This window comes from Ambystoma mexicanum, chromosome 5q (assembly GCF_040938575.1).
Source record: "Ambystoma mexicanum isolate Mex_15411 chromosome 5q, UKY_AmexF1_1, whole genome shotgun sequence".
NCBI classification, from domain to species: Eukaryota; Metazoa; Chordata; class Amphibia; order Caudata; family Ambystomatidae; genus Ambystoma; species Ambystoma mexicanum.
Genome location: NC_090933.1, coordinates 1395209913 through 1395228459, shown reverse-complemented (window position 1 = coordinate 1395228459; position 18547 = coordinate 1395209913). Strand labels below are relative to the sequence as shown.

The 18547-nt window shown below is 43.3% G+C and overlaps 1 protein-coding gene across 1 annotated transcript in view; it reads right to left on the bottom strand.

Moving 5' to 3' along the window:
• Nucleotides 1-18547, bottom strand: part of LOC138498204 (GTPase IMAP family member 4-like) — a 288320-nt gene that overhangs the window by 182568 nt on the left and 87205 nt on the right. The window lies entirely within an intron of this gene.

Below are 18547 nucleotides of genomic sequence, written 5' to 3'. Positions count from 1 at the left end.
TATCCATCTATATTTATTTCTATCTGTGTATCTCTATCTAGCTTTATTTCTTGATCAATCTCTATCTTTGTGTCTATATATCTATCTCTGTCCATGTCTCTATTATCTCTCTGTCTATCTTTATCTATATATATCACTCTCTATCTCCAAATATTTCTATTTCTATGTATCGCTGTATCTCTATCTCTATCTGTCCATCTATATCTCCATATATCTAGCTCTATCTATCTTTGTCTATCTCTCTCTCGCTCTCTCTCTATCTATGTTTAACTCTGTCTATCTCTATATATATCCAACTATCTATATTTATCACTATCTGTATCCCTATCTATCCCTATCAATCTCTATCTCTCTATTTATCTAAATCTATCTCTATCTCTATCTGTGTTTCTCTATCTATCTGCATCTATCTGTATATATCTCTATCTCTGTCTATTTTGATGTCTATCTCTCTATATCTATCTGTAGCTCTCTCTATCTCTATCTGTGTGTCTTTGTCAATCTCGATCTAGCTCTATCGATCTTTATCTATATATCGCTAGTGTTCTATCTCTGTCTATCTCTATGTCTCTCTCTATCTCCATCTGTGTATCTCTAGCTGCGTATCGCTATCTGTGTATCTCTATCTCTATCAATCTATATTTCTATCTATTAATCCATATCTCTATCTCTCTATCTATATCCCACATCTATCTATATCAATCTCTGTCCATCTATCTCTATCTATCCATCTATCCCTATCTCTCTATCTCTATCTCTCTATATGTATCTATCAAACTATATCTCTATCAATGTATACCTCTATCTTCATCTAGTGCTACCATTCTTTGTCTATCTCTATCTATCTGTATGTTTCTAACCTTATTTATACATATTTGTCTATTAATCTCTAGCTATCGGTATCTAGCTACCATATGTATCTCTATCTGTGTATCTCTAGCTCTATTTCTATCCATATATCGCTATCTCTCTATCTCTATCTATGCCTCTATCTCTCTATCTCTCTTTATCTATGTCTCTATTTATCTCTATGTATCTATATATGTCATCTATATATCTATCTCTCTATCTCCATCTCATTTATCTAGCACTGACAATCTCTCTATCTATCTCTACTGATCTATCTCTCTCTATCTATCTAACTGTATCTCTCTATTCTATTTTTCTATATATATATATTTTTTTTTTTTCAATTATGCTTTTGGCTAATTAAAGCCTTTTGCATTACATAACTTTATAATTACAATACAAAAAACGTGACAGTAAACAACCTTAAAACAACCTTAAAACACATTATATAGACAAAAAAGAGGCCTCACAATTAAGGCATAGTAATACAATCAAATACAACTTATCATTTGTTATAATGCAAAGAAATTCATATACTCAAGCCCTTGTCTACACTTAAATCAGCATAGTTTTAGCGATAGCCCAGATGTAAGATGATGCAGCAGCTACCACCGTCTGTGGTTCTGCCGAGTAGAGCATAGACCAAAACTAGTCTGTTTGATAGCCCCCACACTTTGCCGTAAATCGGTATAACCTTTATCATACAACCATTTTTAATTCTGGACATCCAGTCAATATATGTGTATTAGTCTCAACATTGGCCCCGCATATATGACACAATCTCAGTTCTATGGGTTCCTTAATCCAAGCCTGTATCACCTGGCATACTGGCATTATATTCAGTCTCAGGTACAGTACAAAATGGCGTAGAGGTAGGCTACAATATTTTATAAGATAGCTACTGGGTTTGCCCTGGGAAAACCCTGCTTAATGACCTCAGAGTGGCGTTTGTGCAGCGTCAATATATCAATAGTCATAACCCAATCCCAGGGTAATGATTGTTTCCTCAGTTCAAGCAGGAATACACCAGGCTGAGCCATGTCCTCTACTCGCAGACCAATGTCTTTTAGATGATTAAAGACTGTATCCATCAGGCTACGATTAGCTGGGTTACCAGATCTATACTTACCATGCGCCCCCAAGAATGGATTAGAGGTTGCACTAGTCTCTCCTTCCGAGAGCTTCATAAATAGTCGGGTGAATCTTATTTTCCAGAACGTGGCGAGAGAAGTCACCCAAAGCTCCATTCTTAAGGCTTCGACTGATACCGGTTTGGGAACCCCCAGAATCAACCTCAGGAGTTTTCCCTCAATTTTGTTCAGACATTTAGTGTTGATGCCCAGCATGGATTCAATGCCATATAACAACGTTGGAATAGCAGATTTGATGTAAACTTCAAGGTGGCCATCTATAGTCCACTAGCTTTTATGACATTTCTCAAAACCTGCCACTTGCGCATAAGCTTGGTAGTAATGTGGCCCCCAACAGTTGTTAAAAAAGGGATTCCAGGGAATGGACACCCCAGATAGATGACATTTTTGACTTGATTCAGCTTAGTGCCATATGACCACCAGTTGCAACTCTTAGGCTTTTTCCCTTTGCGCTGCGTTTGCAATATCTTGGTCTTTAGTTTACCATGATGATATCTTTTGCGTACTGTGCAAGCGCAGTCAGAGAATGTTGTAGTCCCTGGGGTGTGCAATCAAGTATTAAAATATCATCCGCGTAACCTATCCAAGAGTTCCCCAAGTGAGTGGGGTGATTATCGTATTGAGCCAAAGACCGCCCAGGTCTGTCATTTAGAGGTTGAATAAAGGGGTGCTAAAACACACCCATGCTTCAATCCTCTATTAGTGGTGACAGGTGTGCTTATGGCAACCCCTAGGAGACTCATTCTGAAACAGATGCATTTGTTTACAAAAGTCATATAAGGTGTAGCAACTGCGGATCGATATACCAAGTGGCTAATTTATTTATACTACAGGTGTCCTCGATCTACTGAATCAAATGCCAGAAAATAGTCGACAAAACATATGTAAAAAGCCCCATTCGTTCCATTATATACATCATCAAATATCAACTATAAGGCCCACATCGCTAAAACTGTAGGGCATCCTCTCCTAAAGCCAAGTTGTTGAGGCCGTAGGATTTGATGTTTATTTGCCAATTCTTCCAGTAGCTTAAATAATATGGTGGCAACTACCCCAAACAACATCCACCAATCACCACCTAGCGTCGACACCACATGATAGGGCACCTGTGCCCCTGGCAAAAAGGTCACGAGGAACCATGAAAAGACCGCTAATACAACGTGGAGCCAAAACGGCTGGGTGTACTGCCTCCTTTACCGTCGGATACACCGTAAATGATTACCACAAAGGACAATATAAAGATTTACCATCCTTAATTATACTCCATCAGAGTGAGAGGCGAATTATCAACCCCTGGTCTGATACGGAGCAGGCTCGCTCACCAAGTTGATGTCCCCATCACACCTAGGAGGTCAGACTGGACATAACATCCCGAAAACCACTCCGTCTCATCGGCTCATGTTTGACAACCTGTTACGTCCGTCACCCCCCCATCATCTTCCTACCTGCCTGGACCCACCATGGGGAAGGCTGATAAACTACAACGCAAGTTGAACTTTGAGTCTGGAACCACGTCCAAAACTCCTCAACCTAACAGTAGACCAGAGTCTCCTATGCAAGATGCGCCACAAGAAGAAGACCCCCCCGGCCCCTAGACATTACACAAATTCTCCTCGAACTGAAAGCTGGGATCGGTAATCTCGATAGAAAAATTGACTGACTCTCCTCCAAGGTAGATCAGCTACAACATCAGCTTGACAAACACGCTGACCATCTAGATAATGTAGAGCAATGAATGTCCGACTTAGACGATGGCGCAATGACTCTTGCAGCCAGAGTGTCATCCTTGGAAGCACAAATGAAAACAGCAAATGCAAAGAACGAAGACCTCGAGGGACGCTCCAGGAGGAACAATGTGAGGATAATCGGGGTCAGGGAACAGCACGTGCAGACGAGAATGGAAGACTATATCGAAACAATGTGTTCAGAACTCTTTGGGTCAGAAGTGTTATCACCTTTGTTCATCATTGAGAGAGCACACAGGATTCCATCCACATGGCCGATCCCGGGGCCCCACCTCGCACAATCATCGCAAAATTACTTAACTACAAAGATTAAGACATGATCCTGAGACTTGCGAGAGAGAAAGGCGACCTACAACACGATGGCGACACCGTCCACTTTTACCCGGACTTCTCACCGGCTGTCCAAGCAAAAAGATCCTTCATGAGTATCAAACACAGACTACGGAACAACCAGATACCCTACTCGATGCTCTTTCCTGCTAGGCTTTGAGTACAACATGATGGAAAAACCGAACTCTTCCAGTCGCCTGAGGTGGCTAACTCATATCTAGACCAGGCCGGATGCAGACCATTCAACAACAATCCACGGCTCCCACAGAGAGATAGAACACGGAGGAACCGACTGTAATTTAAGCGCCTGAAAATGACTGGGCATGCTACACCGCAGCAAACCCACCGGAAACAGTAAATAAACAACAGTTGAGAGTCCTGTAACTTCAGAGGCTCCCAACACCCCTTGCACGACACAGTTAAGATCCACCATTTGGGGGCTAAAAGGGAGGGTACAGATGACGAGCAAGTTGGGGGTCGCTCGTGAAAGGGGAGGGGAGAGAACAGGCAAATTGTTGGCTGCCAGTACAGGAGTTAAAGCATGCACCGGTCATAGCCAGGACACCTCGCGCCCAGCCCCGCTCGAGAACAAAACGCAAATTCTCGCCTCTTCAACAATCGACCACAAGTCAACAAGCTTGCAGTCCTATAAGCTTTGAACCCGACGACACAATGTGTCTCAAACACTCAGCTGAGACATCGAGAAAAAGACCTACTCATTCAACCTAGTCAGTTGGAACATTAAAGGTGGTAACCAGCCAACCAAAATGAGGAAGATAACGCAGTACCTCCACCGACACAAAATCGATATTGCCCTTATTCAGGAAACACACCGGCGCCCTGCCTCCGAAAACCTATGGGCCAAAGAGTGGGGCTGCCACAGGTATTTTGCTTCCTACTCCTCCTATGCTAGAGGAGTCGCCATCCTAATTAATAAAACAACTAATTTTAAACTAATACAAACCCAGAAAGACACAGAAGGCAGATCACTGCTGGTACATGGAACCATTGATGGTGAAGAGATCATTCTTATAAACTCCTACGGCACAAACTCGGACAGATCCAATAACTTCGATTGGGTGATGACCCACTTAGAATCAAATAAGAAAGCTAAAATTATCTGGGGATGAGACCTGAACACAACGCTAAACCCTAGCTGGGATAAATCCCACAACACAGCGACTCCTCTCTCGAAAGCGAGTCTGCAGATTATCGAGATATGCAAAGCCTACGATCTCAAAGACATCTGGAGGTGCAAGCACAGAGAAAACCGTGAATACACCTACTACTCCTGGGTCCATAAAACTAGCTTGAGAATAGACTACCTTCTCGTATCTCACACAGCCGATTTCAATGGGGTGAATGCCATATCCTTCCCAGGTCGCTATCAAATCACTCGGCAGTCACCTTCGAATGCACCACGTCCCGAGAAGGCACCAAAAGACCTCACTGGAGATTCAAACCCGGAGCTCTCCAAGACTAAGTCTTTGCAGACGAACTACGTGCCGAAATATCATCCTTTATCGAGATCAACCAAGACTCCGTGTCCTCAGCAGGTACGCTCTGGTAAGCGTTAAAATGCTACGTCAGAGGGGCCTGCCTAGCAAAAGAAAACAGGATCCTCACGCTGATAACGAGAGATCTGACCTCAAGCGAAATCCGTCTCAAGGAGCTAGAACAAACACTTTCATTGACACACGACCCTCGAACTCTGGCAGCACTCAAGGAAGAACTAGAACACTTTCGAACCAAAGCAGAGAGAGAAATAGAATTTCTCACCAGACACCACAAGATTTGACAGGCCAGGGCACTCCTGGCGAGACTCATCGCAGAAGAAAGAAAACCCACGACGGTCAATTCAGTCCTCGACTACAGGGGCAAGCCTGTCTACTTTGAGGTTGACATAGTTGAAACTTTCCGCAAGTTCTATCAAAATCTAAATGAGTCTCATCACACCGCAGAGTCCACAGAATAAGCACAATACCTAAATGCAATTGAACTATACTGGACAAGCGCCAAACTCCGAGAACCACTTAACGAACCCATCACCATAGACGAAATCTCTGAAGCGATCAAAGAACTACTGAACACAAACGCACCCGGCCCTGACGGGCTAATGGGCACATTTTATAAATCCTTTTCAGACCTCCTGTCCCCACTTTGCTTCAGGTCTACGATGAGGCCCTGGTCAATGGGCAATTACCACCAATACTATACATGGCTAATATAATTCTCCTTCATAAGCCCGGCAAACCAAAGGAAGACTGCACTTCATATAGACCTATATCATTAATAAACGTCAACAATAACATTTTCGCAAACATTCTCACTAAAAGGTTGCTGTCTTTGATGCCAGCCATGGTGCTGGCTGACCAGGACGGAATTGTCCCAGGCAGGAATGCCTCCTTTTGGCATCAGGAGAATGTTCAGCGTCATGGAAGCACTCGACCCAGAAAGCCAGTCAGTGGCAATCCTATGAGACGCAGAAAAGGCATTTGATTTGGTCGAATAGCCCTTCCTTTATGCAGTCCTACAACATATGGGCCTCGGCAAATGCTTCATAGAATTGATTGCCCTCCTATACAAATGACCAACATCCAATATAACACTAGGCAACAGATGCTCCGCTGATATATACCAACAACAAGGAACGAGACAAGGCTGACCCTTGTCAGAACTACTATTTGCCTTAGTGATGGAACCCTTGGATTCAGAACTCAGGCTTTATCATCTACATTGTGGACTTTCCCTAGGTCCGCACAAAATGATAGTACGCGGACGCTGTCGCACTTTTTAGCCACAATCCCAATGAAAACCTAAACCCGTTGATATGTACAGTACCCAAATACAGCAACTTCTCTGGGCTAAAAATCAACAATTCGAAATCCATAATCTTCCCACTGACTGCATCTATCAAGGAATTCTCAGATGACTTTGGCTTCAAGTGGCAACAATCGAAAGTGAGATACCTGGGGATCCTTATGTCCAGATCCTGCTGGGAGATTATGCAAGACAACTATGAAAATGCACTAGAGACCATTCAAAAACTAGAGACCATTCAAAAACAAAGTAAGCAGATGGATATCGCTTCCACTCACACTCTGGGGCTGAATAGCCTTGGTCAAAATGTTTATTCTCCCAAAACTGTTATATCTCTTTTCAAATATTCATCTAATACTGACACAGAGGTTCCTACAATGCATCCTCGACCTGGTATGGACAGGCAAAGTTGCAAGAGTGGCATAAACCACACTGACCCTCCCGGTGACACAGGTAGGACTGGCCCTCCCAGACATGGAACGTTACTACTGGGTCGCCCATGCTCAATTTCTCAGCCATTGGTATGCCATTCACTTCATTAGACCCCCACGTCCAGATAGAGAGAGCTCTGGCAACACCCCATCTCCTCCACGCCGTAATCTTCGGCCAACTACAAACGCCCAGAACACCGATGAACATTGTCTTCACAACATACACAATTTGGAAAAAGATGGAAAAGAAAAGCAGGGTCCAAACCAGATATTCCCCTCTCCTTCAGGCAATGCTTCATACCGGGAATACCGCTCACCTCAGGTGAAAACCCTGGGTGACCTCTTTCCAGAAGGCATGTTTCTATCACCACAACAGGCTCGCGAAAGTGGAAGCAACAACGCGTTAGATACGTTAATCTATTTCAGATTACGACACGCTCTTCGCGCCAACATCTCCACCTTTCCACGCCAGCCCCCTACCTGTCCCCTGTTGCACGGGGTAATACAGGCTCAAGGGGAAGGCCATCTGATAGCGAGCATTTACAAATCCCTCTCGACCAAATAGACCTTCCCAAACTCAGGCCCCAGAAGCTGATGGGAAAAACCATTGAACACCACGATAACGGATGAAGACTGGAAAAATATTCTTCGACTCACTCAAAAAGTAGCCATCGATCCATTTTAACTACCTCCACCAAGTGTACCACACCCCGGCAAAACTCCACGCACAGCGAGCAACAATATCCGCAGCATGTAACCGCTGTGGATCCCCTGAAGCAGACTTCATGCACCAGGCATGGACGTGTCCCATTGTAGCCACGTTCTGGAACTCGGTCTTGGCAAAAACATCAGATCTAATCAGAATACAACTGAACGCCGATCCGATACTAACAATGCTAGGACTAACCAACCACCTACCGGATACAGTCCGGAAACTGACAAACCTATTACTTGTCCTTGCACGCAGAAGAGTTGCATGCAACTGGGGGAAAGCACCTCCACCAAGCCTGCAATGCTGGCTGCAGGACATCACATATTGCCAAGATGTAGAAACCAGCTTCATTAAGTCACTGACAATACATGCCCGCCCTCAAGATATCTGGGGCCCGTACATAGCTTATTTGCTGTCCACCGCCGATGATTTGAACTCACAAGCTTCACCCTAGCTCACAGCCAGCAGTCCCCACCACAACGTGTAACTGGACTACCTAAAGACACGTAACGTAGACTCTTGTTGAAAGATATACTGTGTACCAGAATGAAAGGTGGTAAAAAGAGGTGAAATCAGGGGGTACGGGGAAAGCATGGTGAAGGTTTTTACTTTGTCTGCAGTGGCTGGTGCATGGCCCGTTTGTTTAATTTCTATGAAAAATGTAATAAAGAAAGTTTTAAAAATAATAATAATATGTTGGCAAATACTTTGCTACTTGAATCCAGCATAGCTAGCAGGTGATCATTTGGCCATCATTAGAGTCGCCAGCTATCGGAAATATTGCAACCAACCAGTATTTCCATGAACATTAAATGAAGAACTTCTGTCCAACACTGAGGGTTCGATTTCAACAAAACATTGAGCAGTAGATCCAGCGCAGGGGCTTGGGAAATTTTCAATCCCATGATTGGTGTAGCAACATTGCATTTCTCATCTTGCCTCATATTTTTTTTGTGCTTTTTTTTGTTTATGATTTCATAAAAAACCTTTACAAAACATTGAGTACATGTACTTCCGAATTTAAACAAATAGCGTAAATGAGTTCAGACATAAAACACGGTGTTCTACAATTTAAAAATGGATCAAGACAATTCAGGACAAACATGTGCAAACAGACAGAGGAGTAATTCGTAACATTTCACATGTATTTGAAACATATCAAGACATTTGACCTAAATTTAAGACCATATATAACAATAACCACAGATGCGGTATAAACAGACCAGTACAGATTGTGCAAATCACACACATCACACCAAACCGCAGGAATCTATCTAGTAAACAATTAGGTGCAACTTGTACAAGTGCAAAAAGACAGTCTGATTTTATTCGTGCAAATTACACTAAAGTGCAATAAGCCACTAAAATCAGAAATTTAAAAACCACTAAAAACATTACAGACTAAACGATATACATAAAACATTAAAAGGCATAGAATAACACTCCATTGCGTAATTCAAAGTAGAGTTTGAAGATCAATTCTAAGAAGAATATCTAATAAATGAAAAAATAGGGGTAGGGAAACAGGCTCCAAGAAGTGGTTGTACCGATCACTGACCGTAACAGCGTCCATCTCTCATACAAAATGTCTACAAGACATTCATAATACAGATAGTCCAACTTTGCGTGACAATTCATTTCTGAATCAACAATTCAGCATCAATTACCTTCAGTAATTGTACCAATGCAAAAATGACCGATTTCTGTTCCCCCATCATTATTCTTTCCCAAAGAAGATCAAAGGTGTCTTCAAATTCAATATTAATGAATCTCATTAGTAGATTAGTTCTCACTGTTCGGAAGTGTGGACATTCAAATATTAAGTGTTTGAGTGATTCCTTGGGTTCCGCACAGTTCGAGAATCTACAATGCACCTCCTGATCAGAGCCTAATTCATTTCTCCATCGGCTGATCCTCTCTCAGGTGTGAAATTGGTTAAGTTTAAAATGCATATAATACATACGAGTAAAATTACAAGGGAACATAGTTAAGTAAGAACATCACAAATCTCTTTTTCAAGTGTGTTTCGCATACTCCTTGTAAGTACTGTATTTATTGAGTTCCTCAATAATAAGGATTGAGTCCCTTTCATATAGCTTCTTTTTAGCGTAAGCTGGACAAGTACGTAACACATTATCCGTAACCCCAATTTCCTCAAGTAAAGATTGCATCCTCCGATGGTACTGTATAAAAGATCTGGGACCATTACCTGATAGCATTTCATGAAAGTCTGATACAGAGAGTTCTTCGGAGGATCAAGTATTTTGGCATAATTCCATTCAGATCTACATGCCATTGATATGAGGCCGAACTTGTGCCGAATAACACAGTTAGGGATAGATAATGCAACATACAAAGCCATTTTCAATAAGCGACCCTGCAGAGAATTGAGAAGCGTATTAATGTTGAACAAGCACATGTCAAGACTGTAAAGAAGGACAGATTCCACATTGAGGGTAAAATATTCCAACAGCCGAACCAAAGAGAATTTACAAAACTTAGAAACAATCACCTTCAATTGACACAACAAGGGTCTAGATTTCAAGTTGAGAATGTCCGTCCATAATTTAACGGATGAGGCATTACTCATATGATAACCTAGGCAAATGATTATTTCTGACAGTTGTTCAATAAAAACTCCCTCAATCACCCATCTATAATGTTTCAGCTTTTTACACCATCATCTTGGTTTTGGTAGAGTTGGTTTGAGGTTGTATAGATAAGCACATTTTTCAAATAGTTGCAACTTTCTTTGTAGACCAAAGGGGTTAGGGTCCAATAGAATAATGTCGTCTGCAAATGCTAACCAATTTGACCGCTAAAATATTTGAGTCATGATGGATTTATATGCTGTATTGGTATGGAGCAATGAGATTCAAAAGATCAGTGCTGCTGGAATACCTAAAGTGATCAACTAATTCCACAAGAGGTTCCTTATTACAGTGTCAAATGCGGCGGACAGATGAGAGCCATGTACACTGGGATACAGCCCTTGGTCTTAGTACCAGCTAGGATATGCGCCATTGTAGTTGCGTTTAGTACCGTGCTCATGCCTTTGCGGAATCCAGTCTGATATTTGGAGTATATGTTGTGTAAGGCAATGTACTTTTCCAATTCATAAGAATAAGAATGGAACATTTTTTAGCAGCAGCATCCATAAGGGAAATGGGAAGGTAATTATCTGGGGAAAGTCGAGAAGATAAGATAAGATTTGGGCTTTAGGATTGTGGGGCACATTGACACACTCAGCAGAATTCCCATCCATTATCAAGCTGCACTTCAGCAGTTAACATCAAAATGGGTGCCCCGCATCAAAACTGCATTTTCAGCTACAAAATGATGGCTGCACTGTCTTGCCAAGCACTATTGGGCAGGATGCAACAAGGGGGCACACTGAGAAAGACTGCCAGTGTGTTTCTTACATGCACCAAGAAGAACATTGAAAAGCAGCACTGTATTGCTGCTAGATCCACATTCCCCCTTGAAAAAGGACATATTTGGCCTTTAAAATGTTGGCGCCCTGATGCTCTTTCTCATATGAGATCTAGATGTGCCTATCCACATTCAGATTGTGCCAGCTAAAGAGAACATTATTACTGAATGACAGGCTGTATTAGGGCTGACCTGGGAAGTCACCAGAAACTTTACATTACGTCGTGCGGAAAGATGCGTGACTTTTGCTACAAACTGTCAAAAATAAACCCTGCAAAAAGAAGCCCTAGCTCTCTGTGCACATGTCAATTTCAGGGGACCTTTGCCTTGTACAGACTGTTGTGTAAAAGAAACTGGCTACAGCTACAGAACAATGGTTGTAATCCAGATGGGAGAGAAAACCCGAATTTAAAAAGGGCATCCAGCAGCATTCACCATGTGTCAAAGTGGGCTTTTGCAAACCACAAGAAATGCCTGTTTTAAAAGTATAATGTTGAATAAAAACTTGTCCTTGCCTAGCAATGTAACGGTGTTCGTGCTGGGAAACATATATGGGATGTTTGATTTCAACAGCCTGGCTTTCTGATTCAGGAAAACTAAATAAATACATATATAAATATATGCATTGGCTGAAACAGGGGAAGCTCCAGAAACCAAGGCTGAGAGTTGATGACATAAAATTTAATTCCATCTTAGTGAGATGGGAAGATGATCAATGTCCAACAATTTTAATGATCAACTGTAAGAGCGTGTCGTCACTATAGTTTATGTCAAGAATGATTACTGGATCAGCTATGTTTCCAGTTGAGTGCGAAACACAGAACACAAATCTATCATAGAGCATGACAAGCTATGCCTCCATATGAAGTTAGGACACAATCTTGAAGTTGGCACAAATTTCATGTTCCAGTCATGGAAATAAGCTACCCATCTATTCCCTCTCAACGTTGCCTTTGTTGCACCATCATTCGTAGAGACCACTACCTCCTTAACATTTTCTAGAAAGGAAGAGTTAAAATCACCTCCAATGATAATTTCATAATTAGGATTTTGAATAAATGTATTTTCCAAGATGTTATCCATTTTATCAAGTATGGTATCAAGAGCAACTTTATGTGGATTCCAGTAAAGGCTCATTAATAGGTACGATTTCTGTATCCTTTCTTTTAAGATCATGTCAACAGCTAATATGTGCTCAGGTGAATGGATGAGCCTAGTAGAACAGTGTATGTTGTTATTGATGGCTACAGCTAAACCACCCGAGGGACGGCCCTCCAGAGGTTTGTAGGCCTTTGAGCAGTACGTTTTGAAACCCTGTAGAATCAAAAAGTCTGTTTTCATAGTTCCCTGAAGAAACATAACATTCGGAATTTGGGAGGGTAGCAGCGAAGCAAACCACTTGGAGAGATGATGGTAGCCACATGACTTCCATGAAAAAATAACTAGATTACAACTAAGATTGCGCTAGGCCAGAGTATTATCTGGTTTAGTCGTAAAGAGGGATTTAATTAAAGGCTCAATCCATGACCAGTCCTTATCAACGGCGATGGATAAGAGTTGCAAAATGTTCTGTTTTTCATCCACTAGGCTACCAGCCCCTCCAGTAGTCTGCTCCTCTTCCAAACCCTGACTGATCACCTAGAAGTGCAAGGATTCATGAGCTACATCCTCATCTTTGAAAGTATGTAGTGTACATCTTAAAACTATAAGTTCGGACCTATGGGACCAAATATATTTTAGAATGGTTGCAGAGGGTAAATAGCAAATCATGCTATAATTGTTTTGGTGTGGTAATGATATTCTTTCAAAATCCTTTGAAGTTAATATTCTTAACAGTGGAATACGAGAGATTAAATCAAGCACAGCGGTGCGATTGATTCTTGCTTTTCCAAGAATCTCAGCCTTACCTTCCAAACCAATAATATTCAATGAGGGTGGAGAGGCCTTACATGTGGTCGAGGCAGTAACAAAAAGATCACAGGCATACATGATAAATGCATTTCAGGGGGCACCACCTTATCAATTTGAGTCAAAACATCCCCCCAGGTCGAGATTCCCTCACAACAGTACCACGTGATGAACACGATACGGCTCGATTTGCCATCATTTGACTATCTGGAAGTTGAGCTAGGTACCTAGGTCTGGTTAGTGAATTAATACGACTCTGAGGTTAGCAGGCCATCTACAAGGGCTTTTCTCAGAGTATCCAATATATGAGCATGGAAATCTAATTTGGGAGGTATATCCTCCAGGAGGGGTTTGTTCTCCTGCGAAGACTTATGAGAGTGGGGCTGTAGTACTTCTCCCATCATCATAACACGCTCCAAGATTGGAATTACAGCATTAGCAGCAGTGGGAGCAATTGTAGCATTTTGTGCCGCCGAAGGAAGAGATGTTATAGAATGCTGAGGAATATTCTCCTGTGCAATGTGATTCACAGTCTGCGATGGCAGTAGTCCCCTTGACTTTCCAAAGCCTGTTATTATAACAGGAGCACTAGAAACAGGCAGAACGGCCATTGAGTTCTGCACGTTTGAAATACGTCAAACATCAGCATACAAGAGGTGTTTGTGTTCACAACTGGTACTACTAGAATATGTATTCCCAGAATTACAATGTACAGAAGAACTAACCGGTCTGATGGTATGTGATTGTTTCCTACCTTCTGCTGGAAAATAGTTAATTAAAATTTTTTGCTTCTTCTCCATCTCCAACATCTGCTTGGAAGGAGTTATTTCCTGCATAGGAATGCTACTATCAGCTTTTGGTAATTTGGCAGAAAGAATCCCCCCTGATCGCAGTATACCTCCCCTTATTTTCTTCCCAGTTCCCAAAGTATCAGATTCAAGATTCCTCGTCTGACCATTTTCTTCCTTTGCTTGGAGATGAGATTGACTCTCTTCAATTAACTGGTTGAGATCTAATATTTCGTCCTTGCTATTAATGGGGCAAATATCTTTAATATTAGAGTCATGCACATTTGTTTTAGCTGCTGGTTTGTTTGTAGATTTCTTAGGCTGTGACTCAGTGGATTTACTTCTATTTTCTCCTCATCTTGCTGCCTGAATTTGCAATTTTCTGGTCCGTCGAGACAGAAAGACGACCGAGCTATTAGAATGCTCCGCTGGGCAATCCCCCTTGGTCTCCTGTTCTATGGGCCACCTGCTGCGGAGGTGGAGTTGTTGAATCAGAGTATACTTGAGGATTATTAAATTTCAATTAATAAATTACAGATTTCAGTTCCTTTATATCGTCTGCGATAATTGCCAAAATATGGCCAGGAACAAGAGAACTACCCGGATTTAGATTGGATTCTGTCTCTTCGAGCATCCCTTTGCAATGATCCTGAGCCATTTTGCCCATATAAGGTGTTGGTTCGGCTGTAATACTCTGAGTTCCCTTATCACATGTCATTATCTTCCTCATATGAGGAGAACAAGGGCAACAAGCATTGATGTCCGGCATGATTCCTTTTCAGTCAGTCTACAGGACTCCCTGGCCATTATGAAACCTTCCAAACCGTTAAGTTTGGTAAGAATATCATTAATGGAGAATTTAATATCTCGCATCCCGAGGTGCGTGACCTCATGACCTTTATCCAGGAGATCCAGAATACAAATGATAACGGGAAAGGTGTAGGGACCCTGCATGTCCGGGGGCGAAGATAGATTAAGGGCAAGGGAAGGACACTGAGGATTATCATATGGACCTTCATCTCCTACCAGGGGGGAATTGATTGGTTGTTACACTTGCCGCCCTACATGATCATCAATCATGCTTCTAGAGGGGATGACAGTTGCGTTTTTTCCAGAAAAAAGACTAACATCCTCAATAACTCGAGAGGTGCTAAATCAGGGGGGTAATAAGACTGATGGATAACCTTACTTGTTTATCTAATTCAGCCATCACACCAGGTCCTACCATTGATATATCGTTCACAGACTCATTATTCAAGTCCAGTGCATTTGGTGAACAGGATTTATGAAAATGGGTAGAAGCATATTCAGGAAATGCAAAACATTCAGATTGCTCCAGTTCTTGAATTTCCTGCAGGGAAAAGGAGGTTGCTGTAACGCTCACCTGATTCCCACGGAGGCGCCGGTCTTGGCAGGATGGTGTCTGTGACTCGAAAAGTGAAGTGCAGGACTCGATTGGCTTCTGGGGCTGGGCCTCTTCGCACTGTGTGTCTAACTCGAAGAGTGAGATATCTGCAGGTGAAAGAATATGGGGTTAATGATCTGGGGTTGTCGGGTATCTCTCTCTCTTTCCCTTCCTCGCTTTTCCGTGGAGCCCCAAGGTCAACGTGCTCACCTTAGATAGGTGAATGCTGGACTCTCCATCTGCGTCTGGTGCAGGGTGCCGTTGCTAGTTCCTTCAATGGGTGAAACGTAGGCCTCTTGACATCAGAGGATTGCTACCGTCGTTAACTGCACGAACGGTGAGTTTCCGGACACCTTTTAAGTCCTTACAGTCTTTAGGTGCATGGGCAGGTTAATATGGAACAGGGCTCTGTATAATGCCTTTTCTATTTGTCTTGCAGGGCTCTTGAGGTAGAAGATGGTGTGAAGAAAGCCGAAGTTCGAGCCAGAGTCTTGGAATGAAGCGCTTGGAAATGCGTAAGTAAATGCCAGTTGCCTGCTTTTCAAAAGCTCTCTAACTGTCTCTTTTCCCTTGCAGCTGTGAGTTCGGGTGTTGAAGAGACGCTGGAAAACGCCAGAGTATTTGCAGGCACCCTATTGTGGCGGGCGCGATGGCGCGTAAGTAAAATACCTGTCTAATGTCTCTTCTTTTGTCTTTCAGGTGCAGGATTGCAGCGTTGAAGAAAACCGGAATTCGCGGAGTGCCGGTAAGTAATTCCACACAGGAATAACTATGCTTTTGTCTTCACAGGCGGAGGAGCAGCGTGAATGGTAGCTGCCGATGGATCAGGTGAGGAAAGAGCTGCGCGTGAAGGTTGCCGTGCTAACCTGTTGTTTCTTGTCCTTGCAGGTGCTACTGAAGGCTGGATACAGTAATGGTAAGCATTTGTTCTTGCAGGTTCAGGATCGGAAAGAAGAAAACTGGAACAGACACGGTGAGCGTTCTGCTGCAGATGCAGAATAACGCGAAGCACGTTTCATCATTCGGGTGTGGTTTAAATAGCCTTGGAGTGATGAGGCGTCTTCCTCCACGGCCTCGCCTAGGTAAGAAAAGAGTTCCTGTTCCAGAAAAGTTCCAGTGTTGTATCCAGGGAGTAGAGCTTGCCCCACCCAGGTAAGAAAGTAGTCCCGGCTCACAGAGGATTCCTATGTGGCTGGTAAGTAAGCAGCATGGTCTGCTGCAGGTAAGTCCACCCAAGCATCTTCATACCAATTATGAGCCCGGCGCTTCCAGTGCCGGGACCAGTGACTTTGATGAGCCTGGTGCCACCGGCGCCAGGACAAGGTCCAAAAGGTCCCAGTGGGGACCGGCTGGTGCCTAGGATGAAGGTTAGGGGCCTGCTTCCAAGGACGTTGGGCTGGTCCTAGCTCCTTGGAAGCAGTGATCATGACAGCACCCCCCCTCAAGGCCCCTCCCAAGCGTGTCTTCTCCGGGGGTTTTGGCTTGTCGGGGTGATTCAGATGGAATTTCTTGACCAGACGAGGTGCGTGGACATGTTCTGAGGGTTCCCAAGACCTTTCCTGGGGGCCGTATCCTTTCCAATCAACCAGGTAATATAATTTAGATTTGGAGATTTTGGAGTCTAGGATATTCTTTACTTCGAACTCAAGTTCTCCATCCACTAGAACAGGTTCTGGGAGTTCGGTCAATCGGGTTTCTGGTTGTACTGGTTTTAGTAAGGAGACATGGAATACTGGATGTATTTTCATATGCGAAGGCAATTCCAATTTGACACCCACCGGATTAACTATGGCAGAGATGAGATAGGGTCCAAGGTATCTCGGGATGAAGGTGGGGGGTCCTTTTAGAGGCAGGTGCTTAGTGGATAACCAGACCTGATCTCCCACTGCGTAGTGAGGGGCCTCTTTACGGTGTTGATCCGCTCCTTTCTTGTATAGAGCTTTAGCTCTTTGCAGATGGGCAGTGGCTTCTTTAAAAGTACGAGTGATCACCGAGTGCAAGTGATCCACAGCAGGTGTTTCGAATTCTTGGGGAGGATCCAGGTTAGAGGTCCTAGGATGGTTTCCGTATAATAGGAAGAAGGGAGTCTTCCCAGTTCCAGAATGGGTCGAATTGTTATAAGCGTATTCAGCGATCCAAAGGATATCCTTCCAAGGGTTTTCAGTTTGTTGGAGCATGCAACGTAAATATTGCTCCAGAGTTTGATTTGTCCTCTCGGTTTGTCCGTCAGTTTGGGGATGGTGACTGGTTGAAAGTCTCACATCAATTTGGGCCAAGCGACAGCAACTTCGCCAAAAGTGGGAGATAAATTGACTTCCCCTATCGGAGACCAAAACCTAGGGAAAACCGTGTAACCGAACGATGTTTTCTAAGAATTCTCGGGCTAATACTGAAGCTGAAGGTAGGCCCTTCAGGGGAATGAAGTCAGCCATCTTGATATGATATGATATGATATGGTATTTGTAACGCGCATATACACAAGTGTTTCAAGGTGCGACGAGGCAGGGAGGGGGGGAAACAAGGGGAAGACAGACAAACGATCCTACTAGGCCAGGTGTCATTCAGATCGCGCAAGTGCAGAGGTAAGGGGAAAAGGAGAAAGTGCAGGGGGAGGAGGTGGGGGGGGAAAGTGCAGTACAAGGTAAGTAGCGTAATAAAATAATAAATAATAATAAAAGGGCCAGCTGGTGGCAAGTGCGAGGTAAGTGCAGAGCAAGTGCTGGGAAGGGGGCTGTAGGGATGCAGAGACAGTCCCACAGTGCAGGGGGAGCCAGGGAGGCAGTGCAAGTGGAGAGTGGCTGGGCCCTGGACCGAGGTCACAGAGTGGCCCAGATGCAGGTTTAGTGCAAACTTCAGTGGGGAGTTTAGCAGGTTTAGCAGGGGAGAGGGAGAGAGAAGGCAGAAGCGAAGAGGAAGGTTTTGAGGTGCTTCCGGAACCGGAGATGGTTCTCCTCAAGTTTCAGGGAGGCAGGAAGG